At 47.9% G+C, this 9,986-nt stretch overlaps 1 long non-coding RNA gene across 1 annotated transcript; it reads right to left on the bottom strand.

Annotated features, from left to right (window-relative positions):
* Positions 1 to 5,417: 5,417 nt before the first annotated feature.
* On the bottom strand, positions 5,418 to 9,295 carry LOC149333104 (uncharacterized). The gene is made up of 3 exons (XR_016284928.1): positions 9,059 to 9,295; positions 8,069 to 8,249; positions 5,418 to 6,394 (listed from the first exon to the last, which is right to left on the bottom strand). It is a non-coding gene; the product is annotated as an uncharacterized LOC149333104 (long non-coding RNA).
* Positions 9,296 to 9,986: the final 691 nt, after the last annotated feature.

The following is a 9,986-nucleotide window of genomic DNA, read 5'->3' as shown; positions in this document are numbered from 1 at the left end:
ACCGCTTGACAGACATGGCAGGAACGGCAATAGCGGAAAATGTCACGCTTCATGCCAGGCCACGCCACCGAATGACTGTTTTGTAAAAACTTTGGAGCCACTCAGATGACCGGCCAGTGGTTCGTCATGAGAGAATCTGAACAGTGCACCTCTCAGACTTTTGGGGATAACCACCTTGAACGGGTCGATGGACTCGTCATCGGTGGCTATGTACTTCAGCACGAGCCCGTCATGGTCCAGCAAATATGACTCCCCGGGGTTCGCCGCGACACACGCTGGCTTCTGCCCCCCCTGCGCCCGCTACAATACCAGTAGCTTCACGGCGCTCAGTCTCCCTGAGACCGTCGCTCACCTCGCGACAAAAGGGGTCATCTTGCTGGGCTTTCAGTAGCTCTTTACGGCTGAAAACGATTCCAGTCATCCCAGAGGGGAGCATGGTCTCGTCCCCACTCAGGTTTTCAGCCAAAATTTCCGTTCGCGTCGGCACCTCCGAGGCGCTCACGAAGAGCTTTGCCTCTCGTCCGCTTTGCGAAGCGCTGCTTGCCTGGTTAGCGGAATGGGTTAACCCGTTTGCGGGCTCCCCCTCCTTGCCGCTCGGCGGCTCGTCCGCTGTTTCGCCCCCTCCGCTTACAAGCGTCAATGCGCCGCTAGCGAGTGGGGCACGGGATAGCGCGTCAGCTACCACGTTCGTACTCCCCTTTCGATACTGCACGGAAAAGTCGTAATGCTGTATCAGGAGAGCCCAGCGCGCCAGCCGACCCGCAGGCTCGCGGAGCCGCATCAGCCAACTGAGCGCACTGCGGTCTGTCTGCACCACGAATTGCGTTCCATCAAGGTAGACGTCAAATTTGCGCAGTGCAAACACGATGGCGAGGCACTCCTTCTCGGCCATGGAATAATTCCTCTCCGAGGGCAGCAAGGAGCGGCTGGCAAAGGCCAGCGGTTGCAGCACGCCATCGACTTCCTGTAGGAGAACTGCTCCTAAACCCAGATCGCTCGCGTCAGTCTGGACTACGAACTGTCTGGTCAGGTCGGGTAGCCTTAGCTGCGCTGTCTCGGCAATGGCACTAGACAGGAGGCGAAAGGATCGCTCTTGCTCGGGCTCCCATCGCCACGCGGCAGTCTTTCCCAAGAGCTTGGTCAAGGGTGCCTGCACGCGGGCAAAGGACGATAAAAGTTGGCCATTCCCACCCAACGGCGCAGGCCGCGTACGTCCTTGGGCGCGGGAAATTCGAGTATGCCTCGAAGTTTCTCCGCATCTGGCTCAATGGAGCCCCGGCCTCAGCAACTGCGCCCCTGACTCAGTGGAGGCTTGGGCGGGTTGCACGAACGAGGGAGGCAAGGCTCCTTTCGATGAGCGGCGCGGTTTCCGCAGGGAACCGGGCCAGCGCCTCGCCGTTTCCAGAGCAGAATTGACTGCTCGCGGGGCACGGCTGCTGCTGTTCGAAACTGCCGGTTGCGGCAGCGTGACACGAACTGCTTTCGCACTGGGCGGGAAGCTTGCACACCTGAGGCATGTGACCAGCGGATGCAACGCAGGGTGCTCCCGATACAGCTCCAATGGGGGCTGCGTGGTCGACATTTTGGGTTGTGTCACCGTAAACCCCAATGGGGGCCGCGGCCAACCACGGTGTCTAGCTATTCGAAGGAACAGCAGCCAGCGGATAAAACGACGCTACAACTCCGTAGGGAGCCGACATGTAGCTGCCGAGTGCCCCGCTGGGGGTGTTAGACATGGTGCGCAAGCGTGATCGTCAAGGCGACCTGCTCGGCTAATGTGCCATCAAAGGCGTAAGCGCCAATGACTTAGCACGTTGGGCGCCAGTTGTTGGTTTCTACGTGGACACAGGCCACCACCCACCGCGGGTTCGAGCTTCGCGCGAGCCAAGGGCCCCGATCAGCCGTCACCACACACACACTGGGACACCGATGCGGTGCACTCAACCTCCGCTGGGAGGAGAGCGATTCGCCGCAAAGAAATAAGCCTCCAAGTTCACAAAGGAGACGTTTATTCACGTCGTCCTTCAGCAGTACACACACACTCAATCGTCACCCCGTCCCGGGGGCGCGCGAGGAGCAAGGCTCCGCTGCGCGCACGAAGCGACTCGAGCAACGCGCGCCGCTAGCACGCCGCTGCAGGAGAATGTCCCCGCGGCAGTGCTGTGATCTCCCTCTCGTGTCGACCGTTGGGCCGTTTGCGAGAGAGAGTGGGCAATAAACTCAAGGTACGCCTGTCGGAGGTCGCTGGACCCCGCTGGACAGGCTCGAGCCGCTGCAGATCAAAGGACACGTGCGGGCGAGCTCGAGTAAGCACTGGTCCGAACGGCAAAGGCTGGCACGGACAAACAGTAACGTACGCACCTTACGCTGTCTGGGAGGGATCTCGCTCTCTCTGGGCCCCGCTCGGACGGTCGCGCGGTACGCGGCCGCCCAAACGGGTCCCGAATTCCCGCCAAAAGCCACCAATGGCAAAGGCCGTTGGGGAGCCCGGGCGGAGCTGTGGCCAAATGACATTGATTAGTCACCTAGCCGCCTCTCCAACGCCTGAGGCGGGAGCAAGGGAAAGAGGAGAAACAACGCGGGAAGCGGGCACAGCCGCGCAAAGGCAACGGCGGAAAGCCAGGATTCCCACACTGCTTAGGTCGTCTTTCCTCCATTCAGTGATGCCATCAGCCTAGCGGCGCGCGGGCAGCCGCGCGGATGAGGGCAGAACGAAGCTAGGATGCAGGCATGTGCGCCTGGGAGTGTGCGGCGTGCGGCGCAGTAGCGGGTGGAGCTACGCCATAAGCGACCACAGTGACGGTTGTCTATATGATAAAATTTTTTATGAAATATGTCAAGCGCTTGTTGCGCTATTCCTCTCCTGACGGGCTCGCAGAACTTCATCTGGGAAAGCGGATAGCATTACTGTTTTAATGAGCCTCCTGTGGAATAATGGATGGATGGACTGATGGATAGATGGAGCGGAGTTCTTTCCCAGTGCCGTCGTCTGTCTGAATATGGTCATCATTACTGCAAAGTTCATGGCGGTCGCATCTTGGGGAAAAAAGTCTTTAAGACAGGCGACATGCTCATTTATTGCAGCTATTCCAGAAAGTACACGAATAGCAAAAACTAATTACATTCGAAATGGCAGTGACCGGTGATAAGGCGTCCTTTGAACTTCGCATGAAATGTCCACCGCATGTGGCTCTAACGACTGAACATTGTGAGGACGATATGATTATTCACAGTGGCACCTATCACAATGGCGTTTATATAAAACCCATGTTTCCCTTGTTTACTAGAGCTACGTGGTAAACCCCCATCGCAGCTAGTATAAGCCGTCACTTGCATTACTGACTTCATTTATTTCTGTTCACTTAAAGCATGCGGGGGGGGGGGGGGGGCAACAGCGTCTTGATCAAGCAACCGATATTCGTATTCGATTGTCCACGCTATATTTGTGTAGGAAATATGGCAGATACTTACCAATAAAAAAACCCAGGATCGCGGTGCCTTTTCGAATACTCAATGTTGGCAGCTTCTTTCCTGTGTCAAAGATTTAAATTTATACCCGCAGAGCCCGAAAAATCTTCCCAAATATCAATTCCCATGCGGCAATATGGAAAGTGGTTATGCTGAATATGCCACGCGCGGAGACGCTTCCCTTACAAAAATTTTTAGTAACATTCTTTAGAAAGTCTTTCGACAATTGTTAATAGAACCTATCACCATTGAACAGAAAGTCTTTTGAACGTCTTTATACATTGTAGTAACAACCTATCAACCGTTTCCGACAATTGGCCACCGATATCCAAAAGACTCAAGTACATAGAAAGTCTTTATACTTCCTATGATCCCCTTATCGACAGTTTCTACACTTCCTATTGACCCCTTACCGACCATGTCTACCAACACCCTATCAACGGTCTTCCGACAATTGGCCACCGATATCCAAAAGACTCAAGTACATAGAAAGTCTTTACACTTCCTATGATCCCCTTATCGACAGTTTCTACACTTTCTATTGACCCCTTACCGACCATGTCTACTAACACCCTATCAACGGTCTTCCGACCATTGCCCACCGTTATCCAAAAGACTCAAGTACATAGAAAGTCTTTACACTTCTTATCAACCACATACCGACAATGTCTACCAACACCCTATCAACGGTCTTCCGACAATTGGCCACCGCTATTCAAAAGACTCAAGTACGAAGAAAGTATAATTCCTACATCAACATTTGGAAAAGTGTCTTAACTACACAGTACAACACTTTTACCAACATAGTGTTATCACTTGAAAATCATTTTGTGAACACTGTATCCTGGACTGCTTAAAGAATAATAGAAGCAAAATGCAAATTATTACATTTATTGTGCACAAGTGTACATACGCGCTAGAAGATATGCATGATGCATCAAAATATTTTATGGAGAACAACAGAGGAACAGAATATTGCCTTCGGCACACTTCCCCTCAGTTCCCTCTTAGTAACAATGACTGACACACAGAAATTGAAAAACATAACAGGTTTTAATTCACGATGTTTCGGCTGGAGGACCAGCCTTTTTCGAGTATAGTGTAGCATTTGAAACAAAAGCTGTGTGCTTCAAATGCTGTAGTACACTTGAAAATGGCTGGCCCTCCAACCAAAACGTCGTCAATTAAATCCCGTTAGGTTTTTCTTACATATATACGAGGTGTTTCAGGGAAGACTAAGAAATTTTCAAAAAACAGGTATTTTGAGATGAATGTATGGCTTTTTCAGCATAGTATTACCAGTGTTGGCAGGCACCAGAAAACTTGTGAAGAGTCTTACGTAGTAAGCTGGTTAGCTAATTTTTATTAATGAACCTTTTCACTATCAGAAACTTCGTTAAAACATTAAGTTGGGCTAGTTGGTAACGGCTTGAAGGAATCATATTCTTAGCGGTAAGAACACACACAACACCAAGACACCCACACACAGGACACCCGCTATACTTCAGCTATCTTTACTGGACACTTGTACGAGATAAATATGTATCACTGAGCACACGCAGGTGCCTCGTCATCCGCAACAGGTCTAACTACGCCCTCCCCTCTCCTGCAAGGCATATGGTTGCGCCGATAAACAATCCCTTTTTCTGCCAATGCCAGGGAGGGAGTGCTTACACACACGTCACCCGCCTCTTGAATACGACCTGGGAGCCGAGAAAAAAGAAAGAAATTATCGAAGTCTTTCGTATTCAAGAGGCGGGTGACGTGTGTAAGCACTCCCTCCCTAGCATTGGCAAAAAAGAGATTGTTTATTGGCGCAACCGTATGCCTTGCAGGAGAGGGGAGGGCGTAGTTAGACCTGTTGCGGATGACGAGGCGCCTGCGTGTGCTCAGTGATACATATTTATGTCGTACAAGTGTCCAGTAAAGATAGCTGAAGTCTAGCGGGTGTCCTGTGTGTGTGTCTTGGTGTTATGTGCGTTTCTTACTCCTAAGAATATGATTCCTTCACTATCAGAGTTAGGCGTCTAGTTGCCATTAGAGATTTGTAGCAGTTACATGCACTGGAGGGGTTTCTTTCCCTGTGTGCTTTCAAAAGCGCATGTATTTTCGCACGATGCAGCCAAATTTTGTCCAGCCACAGCGGCGAAAGTAATCATGTTTTGTACATTCCAAATACTGATATGGCTACTACAAACAACTGGCTAAAAGTCTCTAACTGCAACCAGTTGCAAACCTGTGTTAGTTAAAAAGTTAATTATCAGAAATTAGTTAACCAGCTTACTAAATACATCTCATCGGCTTTCTGGTGTCTGCTAACACTGGTAATATTATGGAGCAAAAGCCATATTTTTGAAAACTACTTATTCTTCCCTGAAACACCTGGTGCATATAAATACTGCTCACTTTCCTGTACAACACAGAAATGAAATAATTTCTTCTGTAACATGAAGGTTCCATGAGCCACATAACAAACCCATGGAAAAAAACTGCATGCATACATACACATCTCTCCAAAACAGCTAAAAAATCCCACACAGTGAAACAATGCTTACACTGTCTTAAGACCAACATTAAAGGCTGCAAACACTAGCGAATTAAAAGTCAAACAGATGCCAAACATATGCTAAATGTCCCCATGGATGTAGATATCAAGTTAATAAAAATGCATCAGCACAGAAATGCTTAAGCGACTTTGTTGGTGCACTATCCTGACACTTGTCCTCAATATCAGGCAGCCTGCTTGTTGTTCATCATCATCATCAGCCTGACTACACCCACTGCAGGGCAAAGGCCTCTCCCATGCCTCTCCAATTAACCCTGTCGTTACTTGTCTGCATCACCAGCGGAAGAGGTAGCGTCCTAGTGATGAGACGTGTGCACGAACAGGTAGCCTCCTCCATGGCAGAATGCAGCAGCAAGAGAACTGCACAAGAAAACATTCAAAGTATACAGTTATAGTAACTTCTAATAGAAACAAACACGGAGAAGCAACAATCAGTTAAATGTGCACTAAAATGCAGCACTCCGAGTGAGTTTGATAAGGCTGCTGAGTAATAGCATAAGCAGCAGTCACAAGACTAGAACTAAATGTAATGCGTCCTTGAACAAGAAAAAGCTATAACATGCTGTTGTGTTCAATTCTGCCCCCACATTCGAAGACTGAATGATATTCACAGGAACTGACATTAACGTGTTACACCTAATTAGGCTACCACAAAGAGATATTTAGCCATTCCAGTCATATGAAGATAACATGCAGGCCATCCAAAATGAAAATTTTGTGTTTCTGATTTGTCTGCACAAAAATTCAGGCAGCTTTTGTTTTCAAGAGGGATAGAACAAAGACATTGCAATATAATGCATATGTTGCTGTAGATAATGTATCATTTGGAGCTATACCAGGTGTTAGGGGAAAATGTATGAACAAAGAGTACAAAGGTAAGCAAGTTCGTCAGGGCAAGAGTGGCACACTCTAAAGCAAATGATTCAAAATATTAAGGCACACACTGCGTCAGATACAATACTTGTAAGTAAAGCTGCATAGAACTACAAGCGATAAAAGCCTCAGAAACGTGCCCTTAAGGGAGCAGCTGGACTGGTAGTTTTTTATTTGTCCCGAAGCACATCCCTCCAGTGCTGAGGCCTGCTCATATCTGTTTAAGTTAAGAATACAAGGGAAACAAGCAAACAAGTGTTCCAAAGAAGATAAAAATGTGTACTTAGGTTGTTCTTTAGGAAATTACCTGTCACTAATTGCAGCAATAAATACCTCGAGAAATTAAATTAAGTTATTTACACAGCTTATTACAAACCTTGATGGCACAGGAGAAAGGCAACATCAAATGCATTGGTTCAAGTAAAGTCAGGGGTCTTGTTAAGGTCACAGCAATATTTGTTGACTTAGGCTCAGCTAGTGTAATGCAATCAGTAACTGAACGTCAGCATGAATAAAAATAAGAATGCACCAATACTCAATTCAAAATGCATTTCAATTGTACAGTGCAGTCAGTTGTGACAAAGGGAGTGTGAAAGAAAACCTCAGCAATGCTCATGACATCGAATAAGCACCTTTCTTCTGTACAGCTAGAATATTAGCTTTACAGGGTTTCATGTAATGCAAGGATAACCTGGTAAGGTATCAATTATTGATGCTAGCAACACCTATGCTTCTAAAGCAGAGTGCTCCACTTGAACGCCAATATTCAATTATGCATTGCCCTTTAGGCCATGGCTATCACATCACTGGTTCACTTCAAACATGCCATACCTTGTAAGAGGTAGGTACTGCTGAAGTAAACCTATAAAAATTATTTGCTGCTTTTAGACTGCTGTATAAAGGTCATGAAGCAGATAATTGTTTTAATTTGGTCTATACTGTGGTCAAGATTTCCAAGCACGAGAGGCATGAGGGAAAAAACTATAAAAAGCATTTCACACTATAACACAATGCACTTGACTAGGGTGTGCTTTCATGATGCCCGCAATATCTTTTCCCTTTCTCTTGGTCCTCTTTTAAAAGAAAAAAAAACAAAAGAGAGAGGGAGCCTGGACCAGAAGATTTTTGGCAGGCTAAAAAAAGCAAGGAAAATATACCCACTTGTCTACTTATCCTTTTACAAGTGGCACATGCTTGATATCCAGTGCCAATGGCTGATAGGCTGAACCAGCAGGTCTTGATGTCATTTGCCTCTGGTTGAGGTAGCATTGGCTCGATGACAGATGAAAGCTGGTGCAAAAGTAGCGTGATGATACCGGTGGAGCAGCTGTACAGGGCTTGACTGCGGGTGCATTTGAAGAAAGGCTGCATTAGAGCCATGCTTTCATAAACATCATCACAGAAGCCACATCCCATTACAACCTCGAGCTGTTCAGTCCAATGTGTTCATGAGTGGAGGCTAATGATTAATTACCTATGCCTTCAATAGTTAGCAAAAAAATGGTTTAGAAAGCTTGTCATACTTTTCTTAAAGCTATTATTCGCGAATCACGTTATCCTTTAGCGCTTCAGACTGAAAATGGGGGAATGACATAAATGTAGTGAACGTAAAAAAAATAAAATGACAACAAACCTTCCATTGTGCGATTACCTCAGCTGCACTGCAATGGAATGGTTCTGCTATTTTTAATCGTCGTTTCGTTGACCAGAACTATCAAGAAACACAGCAATTGATGTGACTGCGACGTAGAACGGGCACTGCTCCTTATCCAGTAAACACTCAGGCAGCAGAATCAAAAGACGCACGCCGCTACAAGCACTTTTCGTTCTTATGGTCTCCTTTTCACGCGCTGCTCCTGTTCAGTCGGAATAACGAATCAAGCAGCACCCCATAGTTCTCGGCGTGCAACCAAATTCTATCACATAACTCCTGCGCCGAGGAGCTGACGCAAAGAGCGTGAGGCGGCGGGTTAAAAGTTGCATAGTTGGCAAGCGAGCGTGTCAGAACACCTTCTCTCTGCAAACGATCGCGTGGTGCCCGCATTTTGCACCTCACTGCGAACAAGACGCGAAGACCAACCCAAATGCATTCGCAGCCCTCAATCATACCCCCGACACATCGCAGAAGTCACTTTCCAGTTCTGTACTTACATTTGTCAACGTTCATGGCAAGCCGTTTCTTCTATCGGGCATCGGGCGCCAGCCGCTCTCGGCGTGGTTGCGTGCAGTACGTCAGAGCAGTTTTTGAGCACTGCGTGCGCGTAAGAACGTCTTCCGCAGCACTGGAGCCATCTGTCACCTTCCGAGTTCAGTCACACTACCACAACACTAACGAGGCCGCACATTTAACACAAACAAACTGAAGAAACGCACCCACAACTTCACAACCATCGCACCCCGTCAACAGAGTCATTTCAGCGTCCTAAAAAAGATAGTGTAGCGCGCGGCCAACATGAGACTCGCAATCCGCCGCCAGCGAACGGAAAGATGGCGCTAATGTTGCCTAACTTTACACGCGTTAAAAAAAAAAATTTATGAAGCCCTTTTTGCCACAAACTTGTTGCATTAAACGACAAAATATTTTGTTTCAATTACAAAATCAGCAAATTGTAATGATTGAGGTGAAAAAATGCGACTACTCACAACCATTTGTTTCTGGCGGCGCTGCGAACGAAAGCTTGGAAAACCGGGCAGCATGCCGGGCAGCTACAGGCGACAAATCTGGGGCCAGGAAAGCCGCAGCCGCTGCACGGCTGCACTGTCTGCCTAGTTCTAAGGCTATAACTCAGCTCCCCGTAACTGCGTCGCAGAATAAGGAATGATGATGATGTTGCCAAACGCTACTGGTTTCGGTTTTGATTTTCGCATATTGTGTGGCTTAGCGTACTCTACACAGCTTGGCTTATGCGATTTAGTGTACGTGTGTGTACCTAGGGAACACGAGCGTTCGCACGCCGCTCTAGCGTGACGCGCGAAACTTTCAAGGCCGCGCTGCACCATCGCCTCTGTTTTGTGTGTGTTTATATCACGTCATTGGACACCTTGCACGCTCTTTGCTCGAGCGAGCCCCGCCGACAGT

Source organism: Amblyomma mixtum, chromosome 8 (assembly GCF_055824585.1).
Source record: "Amblyomma mixtum isolate Tamu chromosome 8, ASM5582458v1, whole genome shotgun sequence".
NCBI classification, from domain to species: Eukaryota; Metazoa; Arthropoda; class Arachnida; order Ixodida; family Ixodidae; genus Amblyomma; species Amblyomma mixtum.
The sequence above is the reverse complement of the archived record's forward strand: the minus strand, read 5'-3'. Positions and strand labels throughout refer to the sequence as shown.